Genomic DNA, 23,422 nt, shown 5'->3' on the forward strand with positions numbered 1-23,422 from the left:
GATGTCCCTCGCCACTTGCAAGCGCGATTCTAGCTCAACCTTATAGTCGTCCAGTCAAGCGTATGGGACACGACGGGGGCCCTCTGGCACTTCACTAGGCTGGTCCGGGTCTCGGCCGTAGAGAAGAAAGAATGGCGATTCGCCCGTGCTCTCGTGTGCTGCGGAATTGTAGGCAAACATTGCATACGGGAGCCACAAGTCCCAGTCCCGCTGGTCGCGCGAAACAAAATGCGACAGGAACCCGGCCACGGTTTGGTTCAGTCGCTCCACCGCGCAGTTGCAAGCCGGATGGTACGGTGTTGTCTGCTTCTTAGCGATCTTAAGCAGCTCGCAAACTCTCCTCATTAGCTGCGACACGAAGTTCGTTCCCCGATCTGTCAAGAGTTGCCTCGGGGGTCCATGTCGGAGCACGATCTGTTCGACAAATGCTCTTGCAACCGTGTCTGCCTTCTGATCTGGGAGTGCTACCGCTTCCGCGTATTTTGAAAGGTGATCGACAAATACTAAAATGTACTTGTTTCCGGAAGTGGTCGTGGGCAATGGGCCCATTATGTCCATACCTGTCCGCTCGAAGGGAGCCGAAACCTCAGAGAACGGCTGAATTGGAGCTGGTCTTCGTCCCTTGGGTGTTTTTCTTTCGAGACAGGAATGACACTTCGCACAGTAGTCTCCAACATCCTGTCGCATGCCACTCCAAAAGTACAAACGCTCCACACGCCTGCGTGTCTTTGCTACGCCAAAATGACCGGCGCATGGCGCATCGTGAAACTCGCGAAGGACCCTTTCTGTCCACGACCGAGGTATGACGACTCTCTCCCAAGCGGTTTTCTCTGGTCTCCCTTTCCTGGTTGGCCTCGTGCGCCGACACAGGGTGCCGTCTTTGTCAATGAAATAACCTAGCTGTTCGGGGTGAGACGGTGCGCCCTCTAAGCTTTCGATTATTCGCTTCAGGTCAGGATCTTTGCACTGCTCTGCGCGTAATTCGGCGGGGTCGACTACGGGGACAAACTCATCTATAGCTGCCACGGCAGCTGTGCGGCTGAGTGCATCAGCATTCAGATGTGTCTTTGCTGACTTGTGCTCAACTTCAAAGCAGAATTCCTGCAGGTGTAGATTCCATCTAGCGAGTCGCGAGCTAGGGTCCCTGACACTCATCACCCATTTCAGAGGATGGCAGTCTGTGACTAGCTTGAATTTGCGGCCGTAAAGGTAGCATCTGAAGTGCTTTACTGCCCAGACAACGGCGAGGCACTCCCTTTCCGTAGCTCCGTACTTTTGCTCTGTGGGGCTCAGCTGTCGGCTAGCAAAAGCAACGGGATGTTCTTTGCCCTCGATAACCTGAGATAGCACGGCACCAACTGCGAACTTTGACGCATCTGTGGCCATAACGAAGGGCAAATTAAAATCCGGGTGGCGCAACAGCGGTGCACTCATTAGCTTCCTTTTCAGGGCCCCAAAAGAATTCTCCGCGTTTTCGTCCCAGCGAAAGGCGACATTTTTGGCTGTTAAGGCGGTGAGCGGCTTAGCGAGCTTGGCGAACTCCTCTATGTGCCTTCGGTAGTAACCGATCAGGCCGAGAAACTGCCGGACCTGGCGGACGCTAGTCGGGGATGAAAAATCCGAGACACACCTTAGTTTCTCAGGGTCCGGTCGCACGCCGTCAGCTGAAACAACGTGCCCGAGGTACTTCACCTCATTTTTGAGGAATTGGCACTAAGAGGGCTTCAGCTTGAGACCCGCTCCTCTTAGTCGCACCAAAACCTGCTCAATATCGCGCAAATGGTTCTCAAAACTGTCACTGTATATGATAATGTCATCCAAATACACGAAGCACAGCCTCCCCAGAAGACCTGCCAGGATAACATCAGCGGTTCTCTGCCAGACAGCAGGGCTGTTGGCCAGACCCATCGGCATTCTTTTCCATTCATAGTGCCCTGAGGGCGTGTTGAATGCCGTTTTCTCGGCATCTGCCGGATCCATTGCTATCTGCCAGAATCCCGCCGCCATGTCCACTACCGTGAAGTACCTGGCAGAGCCCAGCTGAGAAAGCGTCTCCTGTATATTGGGGATGGGGTATGGATCGATGCGAGTTACGGCATTTAGTTTGCGGTAGTCCACTACCAATCGATACGAGCCATCTGGCTTTTCCACCAATAGTGCTGGTGCTCCCCAGGGTGACTTTGAGTGTTCGACAATGCCGCGATCAATCAGGTCCTGCACCTGCCGCTCCATCTCCTCACGTTGGGAGTAAGGAATCCTGTACGCACGCTGGTAAACGGGCGATGAAGTGCCGGTTTCTATCCTGTGCTTTATAACGCCACAGCAGCCCAAATCCAGGTTGGACGCGGCGAATACCTCCGAGTAGTCGTTCAGCAAACCAGCCAGAGCCTCCCTCTCCCTGGATTTTACGTGAGAAAGATCGAACGACACCTTTGGAGCAGCCGAAGGACTAGCATGCTCTACAGTTGCGAGTACCGTATCGGTGGGCTCACGTTGCTCTATCGCAGAGGTGAAGAAAGCCAATGTTTTGTTCTTGGGAAGGCTCAGTGGCTGCTGGCTACAGTTAACCACCCGTAGGGGCACTCTGTGGGCGTCATTAACTGTCACGAGGCACGCGGCTGCCTTCAGGCCATTGCTGAGAGAGTCGACCGGCTCAAGCACTCCCACGGCGCCGCTCTCTACATCTGAAGGCACAAACGCGTACAAAATGTGCTCCGACCAAGGAAGGACGACCGCCTCCTCGACCAGCCGGACGGCAACCCGCGAATATACCTTCTCCGATGATCCCACTGTTTGACGGGTGTCAATATCGGTAATGCGAATCTCAGCCCCTCTCCTGTTCAAAAACGGAACTTTTGAGCCGCCCGCATTAACCTCTTCCTCAGAGAATGAGACTACTACCTTCCCTTTTCTCAAAAAATCCTGCCCTAATATACCTGACACTCCGTTTGGCAGAGACACCGTGTCCGGGCATACGTAGCAGGGGTGCTCCAATGCAATTCCGCCGAGAGAGAAGTGTAACCGGTAGAGTCCACTTATGCCAAGAGGATCCCCCGTTATGCCTACAAATTTGGTTGCCATACCACCAGACGCTTCCAACACCTCGCGGTCCCCCTTCCTTCGAAGCGTGTTAAAACTGCTCTCCTTAAGCAATGTCACCTTTGACCCCGTATCTATCAACAATTCCATACAACAACCATTTAACTTGCAACGCACAACAGGGCATGCCTCGTCGGCCACACAAACTACCACCACCTCATCATCTACTGCTCCCTCCCCACGCTCCTCAGGCTGGGGAGGACTAACTAGTTTTTTGACTCGGTATCTGGAGCCCCGCTGTAGGCTTGCTTAGGGCGTGTCTCGCCTGCTTCTCTTTGTGGCTCCCCACGGCGCACGTTTTGGCAGAACCTGGCGATGTGTCCGCGACCCTGGCAAGCGAAGCATACGATTTCTTCAAAATCTCGCATACCGCGCCTGTAGCTTTGTGGCGGTCTCCGGTTTCCAACGAATGGGCGCTGTTGAGCGCGCGCTTCAACCTGGCATTCTACCTGCTGAGATAGCAGCTGTTCTAAGCGATCTAACCGCTCTGTCAAGAGAGCAACCTCAGGGTTGAGCACCGCTCTCTCTATGACGCGTACTCTCGCTGCGGCTGTCGTTAACGCCTCATTTTGTTCCTCATCCAATGCGGCCTCTACGGCTTGGTCTATTTGCTCGGCTTGCGCGAGAGCACGAACCGGCGCACGGGGTCTTGCAGACCAGCCACGAACAAAGCGGTCATTTCCTCTTTAAGTATATCATCCGCGTATTTCTTCTTAAGCTGGTCTCCTTCCTCCTCCCTGCTTAACGTATCGCGCGCTAAGCGCTGAAACCGCGACGCAAACGTTCGCACGTCCTCCCCTACCATCTGTCCGGCGTCACGGAACCTCTGTACTCGCACGTGACGTGGTTCAGTGTCAAAATGCTCAAACGCGAGCTTCTTAAATTCCGCAAATGATTTTGTGGATTTTACTTTTTCGTCTCGCCATGCAAAATCATGAGCAGCTCCTGCCATCTTACACCTCGCCATTCCCAGCATTTGAGCATCGGACCATCCCCCCATTTTCCCAATCTCTTCTAGCATGGAAAAGAAATCGCAGATTGGAACCCCTGTCTTATCTCCCGTAAACGTCGGAATGACGCTTCCTAATGCCAGCATGCTTGCTCCGAGCGACGGCTGTGGAGTGGGAGCTCCCTCAGATACAGTCATTTTTTTTTCAAGCCCTCCAGTGCCTCAAGCCTCTCAAATGGGGGTAAAAGTCCCACAATCAGTCCCGTGATTCCCTTTTGATTACAATTTTGAAGTCATGAATGTCACAGCATTCAGAGGACATTTGTTTTTGAGACCCCACTTCTGACACCAGTGTGATGACCCCCATAATGCGCAGGTCCACACGGGACGGAGAGGCAAAGAGACACCGTATGGCTCAGTTTAAACAAACAGGTATATTCAATAATTACACATGATTAAGATTATACATCAGAGGCTGGGGCGTCCGAGCTTACGTGCCGACGACTTCATGGGGGCGATGGAGTGGCTCCGGAGTTGGGCTCGAGCGGTTGCTGGCAGAAGCTGCACGCCGACGGGCTTCGGCGCTGAAGGCCCTCTTGGCGAACGATGTCGTCCTGAGCGTGCTTGCAGTAGAATTTCAATAGTCGTCCGTTTCTTCGAGGATGGTTCACAAACCCTTCCTCTAGTGTCGTTCGGCTTGGAAGATGAACAGGAGGCGAGCTTGTAGATGATGACAGCAGAGCATAATTTTACAACATACATATACAGAGAGTTAAACTGGAAAAAGCAGAACTGAATTTACAAAAGAACAAACTTTGCACTACTTTACTCATCGACCGGGCAGGTTAGTGCCTAAGTAGCATCACATTACATGCTAAGCATGGAGCCCCAGCTCAGACTGGACTGCATCCGTTTACATGTGCTTTTAAGCACTTGATTAACAAAGGACTAAGGGCGGTCATTTCCAGTGGCCCGCCCAAAGCATCAATTCTCCAATCCAAAATAACATGCGAGATGGGGACAACCCCTTGGGTTGGGCTTAGCCTCGAACCCAGAGTCTGTTAACAATACAAACTAAATAAACAACAAAAACGCCACCACTCTCTCTCAAGTGAGAGTATACACAGGCTCTCTCTTCGGAGCTAATTCACTAGCGCCTGTCTTTCCACATTCTTGGCGAGTACTGCCTGTCCGCCATGACAGGTGTCCGTCACGGCCCTTCTGGGAATGCGCTTTTGTTCACGAGGCACGGCGGGAAGCTGTGGGTGCCTTCCCGGCGATAGCCCACGTCGAAAGGGGAAGGATGGAAAGAATGTCGTCTTCGCGGTAGCGCATAGCGTCGGCTGTGGTACGGCGCGCTCTGGCCCGCTGACAGCTCCCTTGTCCTGGAATGTGCCCGGGAGGGCCGCACCTGGAACGGCCACGCAAATTGGGGAGGATAAAGCCTGTTTCCCCGCGGCGGCGGCGGCGGGTCCGGTTGTTCTGGTCGTCACTCAAAGAGCATGGCTGGGTAATTGATGATGCCGCTGTCACGGCGGCGGGTCCCTTCGTTCTGGTCGTCACTCAAAGTGCATGGCTGGGTAATTGATGATGCCGCTGTCATCTGGGTCTCCGTCTACGCCGCGCCGTGGAACGCGGAACCTCGCAGCACCCAAGGAATGTCACATCAGTGAAAGCCGGTCACTGACACGTTTGTCAACACACGATAAATAAATGTCACTCAATATAGGCGCAAGGGACGACCCAATACAAACACCATAGCGCTGAACATAAAGCTGATGGTTGAAAAAAAACGGCAGTCGATGAAAGGTAAAATTCTAAAAGTGTTAAGAAATCACAACTAATTCCTGTTTTGTCGTGAAATGGTAGTTTGCCAATGCATGCAATCTTGTCTTAGATGGAAATCAACATTTCGGTATGCGGGATGGAATAATACAGGTCATTGACATCAATCGAAAAAGCCCGCTGTGCTCCTGGCATTCCATCACTAAGTTCTTGAACAACCTCATTAGAGCTGCGGACAAGAAAAGGGTCATCTAGAGGTAGGGACTTTAAATGGCACTGGAGAAAGCGGCCAACGCACAGCTGCCAGGACCCTTTTTCCGAAACAATCATGCGCAGGGGGCACCCAGGCTTGTGACACTTGCCCGTAAAGAAAACATCCAGGAACTCTGTCTGCGCTCTTCACCATTTTCTTGAGTGGTTCCAAATTCATGTCAGTTAGCAGCTTTACAGCGGTTTTCTTGACCGTGCCAGAATTGAACTTCACTGCGACAAAGTTGTTCTGCAGAGCTTCAGCTGCTTTCTCTTTCAATAGCGTCTCGAGAAAGACAATGAAGCCACCTTCCTTGTCGCTTTGAAGTATCTCAAGGTTGTTTTCTCTCAAGTAGCCCTTGGTCTTCTTAAAAGGAGGATAAGAAGGGTGGCTACGGCTCACGTGCTGCATCAGGCAATCCAGGGCATCCGAAGCCGCTCGGTCCTCATCCTTGTCTATGGCTCTTCTTGCCACCTTCCTAGTCAGGGCAAGAAGCTCCGGTTTCTTCATCATAGGCTCAAAGCTGAATTTAGGGCCTTTCTCGAGCGTTGACTTTACACGGGGTTCGATAACCGCATCACCAAGCACCCTGGCGTCAGCCGAAGACTGTCGCACCTCCTTTACTTTGGGGAAGCTTGCTCTAATCCTGTGCCATAGAAATTCCGTTGTCTGTGCCGCCAGCCGCTTGTAGTCTTGGATGGTCCTCTGCGCTTGTGTTCCATGGTCGGACAGGATGCGCAACCAGTCATTGAACAACCTGTTTTGACGCCACGCTTCAGACTTCAGGATCTTGCAAATCCTTCTAGTATGGCCCCACGATGGTTGAACAACACCAAAGATGGCTTGAACCTCAGGAGGCTCCAGTCTACGCTTTAAGTAGTAGGTTATCATGCGGGAACGGCATGTCGCTGCAGCGATGAGGTTCACGCTAGTAGAAATTGCAGTGTGGTTGTTGAAGGAAGACAGGACAGTGCTCAATGGAGAAGAAATATGTTGCAGCAAGACTCATTTGAGCTAGTTGGTTGTAGCTTGACATGGTTTACGCAAAAAACGTACAGGCGCTAAAAGACGAAGACAAGCACACTCAAGAGAGGACAGGCGCCAACTTCCAATTAAGTTTATTCATGAAAAAAAACCGCTTAATAACCACACCAGCAGGCAAAGATAGAAGCAAAACAAGAAAACACGCATTCGGAATAGTTCATCTCGGGTAGTGTTTACATGGAATGGCTGGAATAAAACACTCGTTTTAAATTTCTGGAACTGTCGTAAACACGAGACGAACTACATCTTTTATAGTTACGGGGTGACCATGCATGTATAATGTACTGCATAGAAATTACGAAAGAGTTCATTTTTAGAAATGATTGCTCCGTATAATGTTTTATGAAGCGTGCGTTATTTTCAAATCAAATCAAAAATCAGTTTTATTCAAACGACTAGTAGGAAGTACATGTGAATCACCTGGGTCCTTATCCTTCTCGGCTAGACTTGGGCCCATGCAGGAAGTCCGAAAAATAATTATAGCGAGACAACTCAGTATTTCACACAGAATTCATGTAACAGCAGTTATGCGACAGTTATACACAAAGAAAGGCGAAATGCTCAATAAATTATACAATTGATCGGAGGACAAAAAAATAAAAAATAATAAAAGGGAGAATGCATCGAAGAAAAACACAGACATATAGTGGAGTCGAATATTCCTGGCTCCGGAAAATTTTTTTTATATCGGCGATTGAGAACTGACCTACTTTTAAGTAAGCAGGCAGTTGGTTCCAAATTTTAGCAGTGGCATAGGCGATAGTTCTTTTACCGTACACATTATTAACAGCTGGAAGGTTAAAACGGCAACTGAAAAAATTTCTAGTTGGACGAGATGGATATACAAAAACAGATGATGATAGTGGGATGTTATGGTTTAGTATATGTATAACGACAGAAGCTAGTTTGAAATCCCGCATAGCAAAGAAAGGTGTAATGTCTAAGTGACGAAAGAGCGGAGTGGATCTATCTGTGTGTTTACTATGTGTTACTATTCGAATTGCTCTTTTTTGTAAATTACTATTTGATTTAAGTACATGTTATACGTAAGTCCCCAGGACTCCACACAATAAGTCATTGTTTTGAAAAAGGCAATGATACAAAATTTTTAATGTGCGGAGCGAGAAGAACTTTCTAGCTTTTATTGGGACATTCTTTTATTAGGACCTTATTAGGACATTTTATGGCATTCCTCCATATTAATTTTACATAACCTGCATTATATGTACGACACCTTTCAGTTTTACTGCCTATGGATTGCTAATCTTTTTATAGCACATACAATTTAAATATAACAGAAAGCCTCCGGCAAAAATTTACCAGCACATTTTGCCATAAATAGGAGCAATTTTTTTTACAGTGTAGTCTTTGGAGTGGCTACTTTAGACTAATGGTGCTGATGGCGATACTAGCTCCGAAACGCTTCCGGTAACGCGCGGCATTTGAAAAGGTTTGCGCCCGTGTAGACGACGCTCGGCGGTCACGGCGCCGGAGGGTCGACAAGAGAGAGACAATCCCTCTGGCAGAGCCCCGGGCCCAAGGTCCATGTCGGTGTAAATAGTCATTTCTCTGTCTCTCCCGACGCGTGTCGAGATGGTTTTGATAAAGCAGTGCGGCCTGCGAAGCATTCCACGCTGTGTTCGGTCGTTGTTGCTTGAAAATGTTATTAATTGGGGGGGGGGGGAATAGTCGAGGACAGGGCACGTAGGGAAAGTGGGGGCGGGGCGCAGCCTGGTAAATTTCTCCTTTTGCAGGGGTACACTGCTACTGAGCCGCGCGGGGAGTGGGTTGTAATGTATGGAGCTGTAATGTATGGCCCGTTATGTCGGCGTAAGAGCTGAGAAGTGCGACCTATCGTGACAGCAAGAACACCAGTGCATTTTCACGGAAGCCAGCGGATCGCAACTAAGGCCTGGAAAACAACACGTCTCAACGACTGCCGCACTTTGGAATGCGTCCATTGGACGCCTGTTTGCGTCGTTTCCAGAACCCGTAAGCGGCGGACGCTACCGCGGGCGATCCAACGGACCCCGGTGCGGCGGGGAGTGGTGGACAGCATCGCTGGCTTCGCTTGGAGGTCGGTTTAGTGTTACGTCCTTTCAGCGGAGCCGACACGCCGCCGAGGAGGCGCAGTCAAGAACGGCGATGAAACGGACCGAAATGCCAGTCAGACCGTGGTTGCCTGTGGAATGCTGGTTGTGTTGGTTTTACGCGGTGATATACGTGCTCGCGTCTGGGAGGCGGGTCTCCGTGGCGCCCTGTGGAAAGTAGGTCGTGTGTGCTCGTTGATTTGTCCGTGCCAATTCCCTGACTAAGAGACCTGGGGAAAGATAGAGGGGTTAAAAAGCCATTGTTTAGTATCGGAGAGTATTCTGATCTCTCTAAGATTGCAACATGTAAGACGAAAATTAATTCGTTCTGTTACGAGAGCTCCTCTTCGTGGTCCTTCAACGCCGAGCCGGCCGTCATACCTACGGCTCCGACCATACATCCAGAGTAGCGACAACTGGTGGCAGCGCGGTGGAATCGAGCCTGACTGACCGACGGAGGATTGCACGTCAAGATCGCAGAGAGTGGAATTTGCGGAGGGGTGAGTGTTGGCATTGGTTTTCGGGTACCAGGCTGAGAAGACAGAGGTGTGACCAGCCGCAGAAGCGAGATTTAAAGTACTTCCGGGTGGAAGCCACTGCATTGTCACACTGCTTGCTGTCAATCATGGATTTGAAGCGGCTGCTCAAGACTCAGCTCCTGAGTCTGAGTGAGGAGTGAAGAGTAGTCCTGAGATGACAAACTCAGAGATCATCGTGGTTATAGAATCTTCTGATGCCGGAAGTGGGCAAGTAGAGGAAGCATGGAATGATATTCAGAGATGCCAAGCTGTTGAGCGAAAGCAATTAGAGCTGGAAGTGGACAAACTTCGCCTAGAGGTTGAGCTCAAAAAGACGAGTGGTGGTCGAGCAGTAGAGGAAGTAGCACGAAAAGATCTTTACGATCTATCGAAACTATTGCAGCCCTTCACGGTTGGGCCGGATATCGGCCTCTATCTCGTGAACTTCGAGGGAGCTTGCGAAAATGCACAGTTTGGTCGCAGCTCTTGTCCGCGACGTTTGCTGGGCTTGCTGCCTTGCGAGGCAGCGGATGTCATCGCCAGACTCTGGCTAGGACTCTGACAATTACGATAAAGTGAGAGAAAGCTTTCTTAAGAGATTTCGTCTATTGCCAGAGGCTTTCAGGCAAAGGTTTCGGAGCCTAACAAAGACGCAAGGTGCCAGTTACGCAGTTTGCCTATGAGTTGAAGGCAAACCTGGTGGAATGGATGAGAAGCGCCAAAGATAATGAGTTCAGTAAGGCTCAAGAAATAATTGCTATAGAGCAGTTTCTGTCCAAAGTGCCTGAGTAGATGAAAATTTGGATTCAGAACAGGACGACAGTCAGCTCGGTAGAGGTAGCGGCCGAACTGGTGGACGAGTATGTCTCCCGCCGGGGAGTACGAGAGGAAGTTTTTTCCGCCAGGTCGGTTGAGAGAGGAAAGAGCTGGACAGAGCGCCAGTGGAAAGGGGTACCTAAACCCAAGGGTGGGACAGCGGAGGCCATGTTAAAGGCTACGAAGGTTGACAGGTTTGAAAGTGAAACAGAAAGAAAGAAGGTTGATGACCGCTCAAAGAGAAAGATTTTTGAAGCGCGCAAGCCATCCACTTGCTATAACTGTCAGGAAACGGGGCATATTGCTGCAGGATGTCGCAAACCAAAAGTAATATTTGCTAACGCATGTGATTCAGCGACTAATGACGAGCTGATGAGACCATATTTATTGGATCTCTTTGTGAACGGCAAGAAATGTCGGGTGCTCAGGGACAGTGAAGCAACGATTGACCTTGTACATCCGGACTACATTGAGCAAACTTAGTACAACGGCAAATGTGCATGGATAAAACCTAAACTAGAGGAAGCAAGCATTTGCCTTCCAGTTGCTGACGTGATCATAAGCGGGCCTTTCGGTGAGGTTCACATCGAGGCAGGAGTTTCCAACAAGCTACCACCCCAGTATCCTAACTTGCTCTCGAACCGAAGTGATCGACTTCTAAAGGATGAAGGGAAAACCTTGACAGGAGTTGTTCAAGTTCTAACAAGAGCTAAGGCGCGTGCTATAGCGGCTTAGTTAGAGACGACATAGCTGGACTCAGGGGAGGGGCTGTGCGCACGTGACACGGGTGCACAGCCTCTGACAGCGCGGACAGAAAAAGAACGAAGATGAGGAGTCAGAGATAATACCGAAATGTCAGAGCAACCGTTCGCAACGAACTCGGATGAAGAGGTGATGAAATGGAAGGAGCTAACCAAAGCAAGCCAGGACAATCAGTAAGGGAAGGATTGGTTTGTGAAGGGTTGTTCGCTCTTCCATCATCAGATTCACTAGATTGAATTCTTGGAAAGGTGACCAGAGACGCTCTGGTTAAGGAGCAAGACGATCAGACTCTAAAGCATGTGTGGCATACGGCTAAGGAAGGAGTCGCTCGTAAGAATGCGATCTTCCCTGTGAAAAATGCCATATTGTGTCGCCAACACAGATGTGCAAACGGGCGCGTCCTTGATCAGCTGGTAGTGCCAGCCAACTATCGGACCGACATTTTGTCGCTTTGTCACGGAGCAGGTTGGTCGGGAAATTTGGGGGTAAGACGAAAAACTGCCTGCTATCCGAATTTTATTGCCGGATTGCTTCAAATAAGTCGAAAACTACATCAAGGCATGCGGCACTTGCAGAAGACTAAGGTGGCAGACTGGGCATGTTGGTGATTCATAATAGAAATGTACAGCGCAAACACAAAGACACAAGAAAGAATGACATGGGACACACGAGCGCTGACCTGCAACAGGTTTATTTCGAAATTCGGACCAGTATTTATAGCAAAACCAGGCAATCATCACGCATGCGCAGTAGGAGTCAAATGTTGTCTCAAATATAATAGCTCTTTGTTAGAGCAATAGATGACTTGGCCACGCAGGACTCACCCAACCGGTCTATCAATTCAGCCTCTACTATCTCTCGAGTTAGTTGGCAACGGTTTTTGGCAATCACAGAACAATCTTTGTGCACAGGCCGACACACGAAATCTTCATCAGAATCGCTGTCATTACCGTTCTTACATTTTCTGCAGGGAGCGTCCAGGAACCCTCCTCGCCGTTCAGACACATTATTGCAGTGTTCTCGGAAGCGGTCATTCAAACATCTACCGCTTTGCCCTACATAACTCTTTTCACATTTCAAAGGGATGCTGTAGACGATGGACTGCGTACATTCAACGAACTTAGTGCGGTGCTTCTTTTTGCAGTTCTGATTTTTTGAATCTGTGGGCCTGGACAGTCTGCACAATTTTTGTAGCTTATCTGGTGCAGAGAAAAGAACTTTTACGTTCCCCCGTTCACCGATCTTTTTAAGGCGATGGGACAGGCCATGAATGTACGGGATCACAGCAATCCGTTTTGTTGAAGGCGGTAGCGACGTACGAGGCTCTGTTGAGCAGAGGCGCTTAAGGAGGGTTTCCGCGACACTGATAAAAACATGAGTGGGATACCCCGCTGCTCTAAGACGAAGGATCTGTTCACTGAAGCTAGCAGCCATTAGCTCAGGACTAGATTTACAAAGCGCATTTTTGAAGCATAGTCTTACAATTCTCCTCTTCACCAATTTGGAATGCGCGGAGCCGAATGGAAGCAGTGGCTTGTTAGCGCGTGGCTCGTACTTCCAGTAAATCTGTGCGTTACGAAATAAAAGCCTGACGTCCAGTAATCGAATACTAACGTCAGAAGGCATCTCATGCGTGAATTCTAGAGGCGATAAGCCTGCACGTAAGAAGGTCAGTGTGTTAGTAGCTAGTACTTCAAAAGAGTCTGAACTGCAGTCAAGGAATATTAGAAAATCATCAACATACCTAACAATTTTGGTTACATTAAAATCTGGTAGGTAGCTACAAAGGGCTCTGTCAAGATGAGCTAAAAATAAATCAATAAGAACCGGGGCGATACAGGAGCCGATACAAATTCCCTCCTTCTGCAGATATGGATGGCCTTCCCGTTGGATAAAAGTTGACCGAAGATAAAAGCTAAGAAGTTCTAAGAAGCCACTGCATGACATTCCTGTTTCATTCATGAAGGCTACGTTTCCGAATATATCAATACAGTCCTGGACACAAGATAGCAAGCCTGACTGTGGCAACGAATAGAAAAGATCCTTTATGTCTACAGAGAACGGCCTGAGGTTCCTATGCGGTGAACACTCGAGGTAATTCAAGACGGCCTCAGAGTTCTTGACATGGAAAGGGTCTTCGATGCGTAAAAGATCGAGCTTTTTCTGAAGAAACATGGCAATAGACTTTTGCAAAGTGCCATTTTCTGAGACAATTGTCCTGAAAGGAGTGTCAACCTTATGTGTTTTTACGCTAAAAAAGACCTCAAGAAAATCACGGCGACTTGCATCTATACTCTTACTAACTTCTAACTTCAGCTTATTACAGAGCTGTTTTGCTTTAGGTTATACCTTTGACATAGCTAAGTTCTTGCAGGGATTAAAGGCATTTGAAACTGCCTCTAAGGCCTTGGCCTTAAAAAACCCATGAGACAGCACAGCAAAGCCCCCTCCTTGTCAGCGGGTAGAACACAAAGGGCGCGTTCTTTCAGAAAGGACAAAACGCTCTTGACAGGTACCTTCGGGACAGGCTGCTTGCAGTGATGCAACGCGTCCATGCCGTCCGACACACAGCGCAGGGACTCCTCTGCGGAGGCACACCGGGCCACCCGTCTGACCAAGGACACAAGCTCCGGGGCTGACCTCTTCTCTTGGACCGCGAACTTTGGTCCCAGTGCGAGCGCCTTCTGTACATCCTGAGGCAAGCTGATCTGTTCAAGGTCATGGACAGTACCAGGTGACACTGAGCGCTTCTCAGGGAGGGCTCGCCGAAGCTGCCGAAGTTGAAGTTGCCAGAAGTGCTCGGTGGTTTGGTCGACAAGGAAATACTCGGAGCCGCCTTCCGGTTGTGGACGGGTCCCCAGTGGCACTAAGCTGCGTGGCAAGAAGCCTACGGTGGAGACGTGCAAGGCGAAGCCATTCAGATCTCTGAATTCTGCAGATCCGGTTTCCGTGATTAACAGAAGGCAAGAATCCTCCAAACAAGGCGCGAACGTCCTCAGGAAGAATTTTGTTCCGAATGCAGAATGAAAGCGACCGTGCTTTTCAGACTGCGATTGCAATGAAAGCCACAGTTGATGAAGGCACACGAGGAACACTTAGAAAGGTGCCCAATGTAGAAGAAATATAGTTCACTAAGGTGGCAGACTGGGCATGTTGGTGATTCATAATGTAAATGTACAGCGCAAATACAGACAAGGACACAAGAAAGAATGACATGGAACACACGAGCACTGACTTGCAACAGGTTTATTTCGAAATTCAGACCAGTATTTATAGCAAAACCAGGCAATCATCACGCATGCGCAGTAGGAGTCAAATGTCTCAAATATAACAGCTCTTTGTTAAAGCAATAGATGACTTGGCCACGCAGGACTCACCCAACCGGTCTATCAATTCAGCCTCTACTATCTCTAGAGTTAGTTGGCAACGGTGTTTGGCAATCACGGTGTTTGTGATCCCGTACATTCATGGCCTGTCCCATCGCCTTAAACAGATCGGTGAACGGGGGAACGTAAAAGTTCTTTTCTGTGCACCCGATAAGCTACAAAAATTGTGCAGCCTGTCCAGGCCCACTGATTAAAAAAATCAGAACTGCAAAAAGAAGCACCGAACTAAGTTCGTTGAATGTACGAAGTCTTTCGTCTACAGAATCCCTTTGAAATGTGGAAAGAGTTATGTAGGGCAAAGCGGTAGATGTTTGAATGACCGCCTCCGAGAACACTGCAATAATGTGTCTGAACGGCGAGGAGGGTTCCTGGACGCTCACTGCAGAAAATGTAAGAACGGTAATGATGACAGCGATTCTGATGAAGATTTTGTGTGTCGGCATGTGTACAAAGATTGTTCTGTGATTGCCAAACACCGTTGCCAACTAACTCGAGAAATAGTAGAGGCTGAATTGATAGACCGGTTGGGTGAGTCCTGCGTGGCCAAGTCATCTATTGCTCTAACTAGCAAAGAGCTGTTATATTTGAGACATTTGACTCCTACTGCGCATGCATGATGAGTGCCTGGTTTTGCTATAAATACTGGTCCGAATTTCGAAATAAACCTGTTGCAAGTCAGCGCTCGTGTGTTCCATGTCATTCTTTCTTGTGTCCTTGTCTGTATTTGCGCTGTACATTTCCATTACTATCAGGAGAGTGGAGAAACCACACGAGAAATCTAAGGCACCGCTAAAACTGGTACCGCTAATATCGGTGCCTTTTCGCCGGCTGGTGATAGACATCGTGGGACCGCTCCCTATAACAAAATCATGGCACCGATACTTCCTGACTGCGGTTTGTCGCGCCACAAAATTCCCGGAGGCTATCCCATCAAAGAAGTGGAAGTAGTCAACGCACTCCTATCCATATTCGCAAGAGTAGGATTTCCGCAGGAAATTCAGTGCGACCAGGGCACCACGTTCACGAGTGTTCTAACATCCGGCTTCCTAGAGAAGTGCGGGGTGAAACTAATTCCTAGCTCTGTATATCAACCGCACTGGAACAGCGTTGAACGGTGCCACTCTGTAATGGAGCGCATACTCAGAGCACTGATTTTTGAAAAGAAACGCCAGTGGGATGAATGTGTCCCTGCTATGCTATTTGCTTTGCGGACAGTCGCTCATGAGGCGACCGGATTCAGTCCTGCAGAGCTCGTGTACGGGTAGGCCTTACGTTCCCCTTTACGCTTGCTAAGGGAATCTTGGGAGTCAAAAGACACAGACCCGACTGTAGTCGAATATATAATGGGCTTGTTAGGCAGGCTGCGCCGATGCCGGGAAATCGCAGAAGCCAACACGAAGGAGGCTCAGGCTAGGGCTAAAAGTTATTACGATCAGAATGCGAAGCTGCGGTCGTATCAGGAAGAAGATCAAGTCCTTTTTCTGAGGCCATCTCGTAAGGATAAGCTCGAGGTTCAATGGGAAGGACCATTTAGAGTTGTAAAGAAACTTTCGGACACTAATTACGCCATTTAGCGGAAAGAAAAGCGCCGAGAGATCATGATATATCGCCACAACCTTATGAAACGCTATGTGGCAGAGATTCGGACAGTCAACATGGCCGGTGAGGAACTAACGACGGACATTCCTAAGCTGGAGGGTCCTACGCAAAGCATTGACGCTGATGCCGTTATCGAAGTGGCAGCTCCTGCTGAAGGACTGACCGAAACGCAGTGGGCTGACTTGCACAGTTTAATCTCAGAGTACGACAGCCTTTATTCGGCGACACCGGGGAGGACAGCTCTCATTGCTCATGACATCGAGCTAACATCCGACGTTCCAGTTAAGTTTCGGCCTTACAGAATGGCTCCGCGTCAGCAGGAAATACTAAAGAAGGAGGTGAAGCGTATGCTTGAACTGGGAGTTGTTGAACCGGGCGAAACCGCCTACGCGTCTCCTATGATACTTGTGGAAGTTCCAGGAAAGCACCCTCGTCCTTGCATAGACCATCGGAAGCTTAATGCCATAACGAAAGATCAGACGTACCCGATCCCAAACGTAGAAGAGCGGGGAGAGAGAGTTAGTACTGCGAAATATGTATCCACTTGGAACTTAGTTCGGGGGTACTGGCAAGTACCTATGACCGAACGGAGTAGCCAGTATATATGCCGCATTTACCGCACCTTCGGGCACCTTTGGACCCCTTGCGTTATGTTTCGGCCTAAAGAATGCACCATTTTGCTTCTCAAAGCTCATGAACCGAGTGCTAAAAGGCGCTGATAGTTTCGCTCTCCCCTACTTGGATGATATAGCTATATTTTCAGCTACATGGGACGAGCATCTTTCACCTGAAAGACGCCTTAGACCGCTTGAAGAGCGCAGCGCTTACGGTGAAACCGACTAAGTGCCAACTCGCACGAGCCGAAGTGAGATATTTGGAAAATGTAGTGGGGCAAGGAAATAGGAGACCAGGGGCCAGATTACGTAACTGTAAATTAGGAAAATTGTCAAAAACTTGTCACAAAGGTTTCAATAAGCCTCGCTCCTATTTTTCGGTCGGGGCCGGCTGCCATATTGCTTTTTTTGCGTCATGGGTGGCTGCAGATGACGTCACGGGTGTGGCAGAAGTGATCACGTTGCACACCTAATTATGCAGCCGTTATTTGACTGTTTTTTGTCGCAGTTTTGAGGCCGTCAATTTGACCATTGCCTTTGTGACAGAAAATGGCGGCGGTGTACGCGGCGATACGACTGAGGCGGCTACGCTGGCGCGAGCAACGACAATGGAGAGCGCATGAATGTTTGGCGTGCCGGACAAGCTGTTTCGAAGGCTTTTTCGACTAGAAAAACAGATGGTGGAGTGGCTATGCGACGATGTCGCCGATGAACTGGGAGGTTTGCATGCGAGTGTGCTGTCGGTGCGGCGGCAGGTGCTGTGTGCACTGCGGTTCTTTGCCACGGGCGGCTTTCAGGCTGCCGTTGGTAGCGAGGCGCACGTCGGCATCGCACAACTGGCGGTGAGCAAATGCGTAGAGTGTGTGTTTGAGGCAATTTGTAAAGTTAGTGCGCAGAAGGGGTGGGTGCAGTCGTCACCTCTGTGACACAAATAAAGCACGCTTATGCCGGCAAAGTACTTTATTTTTCCCAGCAAATGGCACTTCGTGGTCGTCTTCTGTTTCCCTAGGGGAAACAAACAACCACACATCACATACTGCAACACCTCACCGTTTGGCATTTTTGTCATCGATCGAAAGAGCCGAGCAACACAGACTTCACCAAGTTGTCTTCGTCGATTTCATACCAAGCGCTTCTTGCAAGTTCGCTGGGTAGGCACGTAGCCTTCACTGCATTCGTTCAAATTTTTCTTCACACTTAGGTCAACCGCACAGTAGCTTGACTTCAGACGCCGCGTAACAAACGATAAACACGGCGTAGAATCGGCTGCTTTCGTGCAAAGCGGCTTGACGTTTTACCGCCGTCAGCGCATCCTCGCGGAGCAAAAGTTACCCACCAGCCTATTTATTAGCACAACTTCAAACACTTTTTCTTTTGCTTAATTTTCACACTTTAAACACAATGCTTTGGCAAAATAAAATATTAGTTATTTTCATCGTAGCTCATTTCTTATTACAAAAAATTAAGCAGACGGTCCCTCGAATGCTTTCGGATCGCCGCCATGCTGCAATTGGCTGATTCCTCGTTGCGTCACGTGGTGACGTCTCATCGTGTCATTTTGACGTCACTGTCAATAGCTTGTGACAGAATTTGTCACAGTAATCTGGCCCCAGATGACTTGAAGGTCGAGGCAGTAGCTGAATTTCCTCAGCCGCAAAACAAGTTCGGAATAAGAGCTTTCCTGGGGCTTACGGGATATTATGAAAGATACATACCCCGTTACTCTGAACTCGCCGCTCCCATGACAGACGCACTGCGAAAAAACGTGCCAGAGTTGGAGCCAGGAAATGGACAAGCCTTTTCGGGCGCTCAAGGCAGCGCTGTGCAGCACCCCTGTACTGCGTGCTCTGAGATATGACCGACCGTTTATCGTTCAATGTGACGCAAGCAACCGATGGTGGGCTCGGTGGCTGTGCCACGATGCGGTCGCTTACCCCGTTCTGCCTCGCCATGCAGGTGATCGCTCCCCTCTGGATTACCACGCTTTTCCCCGCCCCTCTTGCTGCCTGTCCACCGGACATCTCGCCGGAATGGACGCCCGCTCTCAACCGAACCGATATGTGCCAGCCTTGCGCCATCACCGCTTCGCCCGATCGTGCGCTGACCTCACCAGTGCACTGCACCCTCGACAGACAGTTGGAAACACCATCGCCATCAACATCCTCTCCCGCTCCAGCTTTTAAGCAGCTTCGGCCACCGGCGTCGCTTTGTGGGCTCGGTGGCTGTGCCACGATGCGGTCGCTTACCCCGTTCTGCCTCGCCATGCAGGTGATCGCTCCCCTCTGGATTACCACGCTTTTCCCCGCCCCTCTTGCTGCCTGTCCACCGGACATCTCGCCGGAATGGACGCCCGCTCTCAACCGAACCGATATGTGCCAGCCTTGCGCCATCACCGCTTCGCCCGATCGTGCGCTGACCTCACCAGTGCACTGCACCCTCGACAGACAGTTGGAAACACCATCGCCATCAACATCCTCTCCCGCTCCAGCTTTTAAGCAGCTTCGGCCACCGGCGTCGCTTTGTGGGCTCGGTGGCTGTGCCACGATGCGGTCGCTTAACCCGTTCTGCCTCGCCATGCAGGTGATCGCTCCCCTCTGGATTACCACGCTTTTCCCCGCCCCTCTTGCTGCCTGTCCACCGGACATCTCGCCGGAATGGACGCCCGCTCTCAACCGAACCGATATGTGCCAGCCTTGCGCCATCACCGCTTCGCCCGATCGTGCGCTGACCTCACCAGTGCACTGCACCCTCGACAGACAGTTGGAAACACCATCGCCATCAACATCCTCTCCCGCTCCAGCTTTTAAGCAGCTTCGGCCACCGGCGTCGCTTTGTGGGCTCGGTGGCTGTGCCACGATGCGGTCGCTTACCCCGTTCTGCCTCGCCATGCAGGTGATCGCTCCCCTCTGGATTACCACGCTTTTCCCCGCCCCTCTTGCTGCCTGTCCACCGGACATCTCGCCGGAATGGACGCCCGCTCTCAACCGAACCGATATGTGCCAGCCTTGCGCCATCACCGCTTCGCCCGATCGTGCGCTGACCTCACCAGTGCACTGCACCCTCGACAGACAGTTGGAAACACCATCGCCATCAACATCCTCTCCCGCTCCAGCTTTTAAGCAGCTTCGGCCACCGGCGTCGCTTTGTGGGCTCGGTGGCTGTGCCACGATGCGGTCGCTTACCCCGTTCTGCCTCGCCATGCAGGTGATCGCTCCCCTCTGGATTACCACGCTTTTCCCCGCCCCTCTTGCTGCCTGTCCACCGGACATCTCGCCGGAATGGACGCCCGCTCTCAACCGAACCGATATGTGCCAGCCTTGCGCCATCACCGCTTCGCCCGATCGTGCGCTGACCTCACCAGTGCACTGCACCCTCGACAGACAGTTGGAAACACCATCGCCATCAACATCCTCTCCCGCTCCAGCTTTTAAGCAGCTTCGGCCACCGGCGTCGCTTTGTGGGCTCGGTGGCTGTGCCACGATGCGGTCGCTTAACCCGTTCTGCCTCGCCATGCAGGTTAGTAAGCCATGTTGTCTTTACGCTAAGAAATCTAGTGATTACTTTTTGATACAGCTGCCGAGCCCGCAATGCTGCCTTGCCATTGTCACTGAGTGTTCTGATGTCATTACTTCCTTGCTTTTGTTGTCCGGCGACATAGAGACTAACCCCGGCCCTGCCTCACTCGAAACTGTAGTTACGGAACTTAAAAAAATTGTCCGCCGGTCAGTCGACATCAATCGCGGAAGTTACAGACCTCAAAAACCAGTTACTAACAACAGACAACCTTATTTCTGATCTAAGCAGGCGCATCAGCGGTCTTGAAGGTCATTACCAAACCATACAGTCACTACGCACAGAGATAGAAGGCCTAAGCACTCACACCACCCAGGCAACTCGCCAGCTCTGTGATCTCGAGGATCGCATAGACGAAGCAGAAAACCAATCACGAAGAAACAACCTCATATTCTACAACATTCCGGACCCTGACCCATCTGAAACGTGGGCCGACTCTGAAAAGCTACTAATTCGCCATTGCTCCGAATTTTTGGACATCACCCTCGACCCCAAAACAATAGACCGCACTCACCGTCTTGGGCGCCACGAACCTGATCGCTGCCGTCCGTTAATTGCCAAATTCGCACTTTTCAAAACGAAGGACGAAATTCTAGCTAATGGCCGCAAATTCAAGAACACTGACTACTCCGTCGGTGAAGATTTTTCACGCCGCGTTCGCAATGTGCGCAAACATCTAGTTACATTTGCCAAAAGCAAGACTAACCGTTTTTCTTTGCGATACAAAACCCTGTTCATCGGTTCCCGACGATATATCTTCGACGAACCATCGCAATCTGTAAAAGAGATACCATAGCGGTTGCTGCGCCGCCAGCCCCCAGCCGCTCATGTACCTACCGCCCCCCATCCTAATCTTTCCTTTTCGGCGATTTTCACAAACATACGTAGTTTTCTTCCGAAACGTGAAATCATCTCCAATCTTGTGTGTTCATCTGCTAGTAACTTGCTGATACTTACCGAAACATGGCTCACTAATGGCATCACCGATACTGAAGTTCTTGCTGACTTACCGAATTTTAACCTTCTTCGCAAAGATTGCACATCCGCTCGAGGTGGAGGCGTTTTCATCGCAGTTAGCAATCAGTTCTCGTGTACAGTTATTAATATTGTAAGCACTGTGAGTGACCTTCATCTTCATCTCAGCGTAATCATCATCGGTCATAGGGTCGTGCGAGGAGGACGAAGTGTTGCTAAGCTGTGACTAGTCGGTAGCTGCTGCTTCGGCCTACCTGAAGTAAAAAGGTGAATTTGCTGGTGCGTTCTTCTGCCTCACAAGTGGTGGAGGTGACTCCTGATCCCAGCGTCCTCAACGCGGCACCCCCTGGAGCTCCGTTCCGGTCGTGTTCTTGGCGGCACATCAACCGCCATGGCGCAGTCACATCCCCCTGCTCTCACCGTTCCGGCGCCTGTAGCTACCGATGGGCATCCCACGGCTGCCCATGCCACCTCTGCACCACTGACATCCCAAGGTGCACTTGCTCAGCACCATTTGACCCACCCAACTTGGTCAGTTACCTCACGTCAGCGCGACCCTCCGGTTTTCGCCGGTCTCCGCGGTGACGACGTCGAAGACTGGCTACAGCAGTACGATCGGGTGAGCGCTTTTAACGGTTGGGACGCTTCTATGAAGCTACTCAACGTCTCATTCTACCTGAGTGACGTGGCTAAGACGTGGTTCCTCAACCATGAGGACGCCATTCCTGACTGGCCTCAATTCACGACACAGATCCGCCAGATATTTGGAACTGTTGGTGCTGGTCCGACCTCTTTTCAAAAGAAGCTAGAGACCCGTGTGCAGCTTCCAGGAGAGACATACACATCATACATTGAGGACGTACTCGCCCTTTGCCGGCGAGTTAACAATGGCATGGTCGAGGCTGAACGTGTCGGACATATTTTAAAAGGAATTGGCTCTTTTGCCTACGCAGCTCTAGCTGCCCAAAATCCCGTCACGGTGGCAGACATTCGTGCCACTTGCCAGCGACTTGACTATCTACAGTCGCGCCGCCTCAACAACACCTGGGATCCGAGCCAAATTCCCGAAACTGATCTGCGCACCATCATACGATCTATAATACGGGAAGAGCTCCACAATGATATTTCGTCGGTTCCTGCCTTCTCACGCCCACCTGCTCAATCTACTGGGTTGCGTGGCATTATCAAGGAGGAGCTTACTTCACTCAATCGTCCCATGGCTACAGAACCACCAGCCCCTCCCTACGTTCCGACGTATGCTGAAGTCACTGCGGCTCCTCCTCCTTGTCCTCCTGTCCATCACGCGCCCGTCCCACCCAGCCTCGCCGCCCTGTCCCCGCGACCACCGGTGTATGGTAATTGGCGGCCTCTCCCACCTCGTCCAGTATGTTTCTACTGCGGAATCCGCGGCCATGTAACACGCGTTTGTCGCCGACGACTGCGAGATGAGCGTGCGAGCTATGGGTACGTTCGACGTGACGACGCCTACCAGCTTCCTCCTCGCCAGTACTACACCGATAATGACCTCCGTCCCTCTTCCTCCCCGTCGACTTCTCCTGACCGGTCTAGGACAGCACGGCCATCGCGTCGTCGCTCCCCGTCACCCTTTCGCCGGACTTCGTCGCCCCTTCGCCCTCCATCTTCAGCTTCTGCCCGCCAAACGGAAAACTAACCTGTGCAGTTTCCGGAGGTAAAACTGCACCGCCTGTCGTCGCTCCAATTCCTCCTCTGCTCCCATCAAACATGTTGACTGTATTCCTTGAGGGACATGAACTGGAAGCTTTAATTGATACCGGCGCCGCTATTTCTATTATGAAACTTGACTTGTGTTTAAAACTGCGCAAAGTGCGCACACCTTATACCGGTCCTCCTTTACGTGCTGCAAATGGACAGAATATTAACCCTTGTGGAGCGTGTACAGCCCGAGTCACCATTGATGGCATCTTGCACTTCATTGAGTTT

The 23,422-nt window shown here is 50.5% G+C and overlaps 1 pseudogene; it reads left to right on the forward strand.

Moving 5' to 3' along the window:
• Positions 1-13,866: 13,866 nt before the first annotated feature.
• LOC144129497 (uncharacterized) lies at positions 13,867-21,314 on the forward strand (annotated as a pseudogene).
• The last annotated feature ends 2,108 nt before the right edge of the window (positions 21,315-23,422 follow it).

The sequence above is a fragment of the Amblyomma americanum genome, chromosome 4 (genome assembly GCF_052857255.1).
Source record: "Amblyomma americanum isolate KBUSLIRL-KWMA chromosome 4, ASM5285725v1, whole genome shotgun sequence".
NCBI classification, from domain to species: Eukaryota; Metazoa; Arthropoda; class Arachnida; order Ixodida; family Ixodidae; genus Amblyomma; species Amblyomma americanum.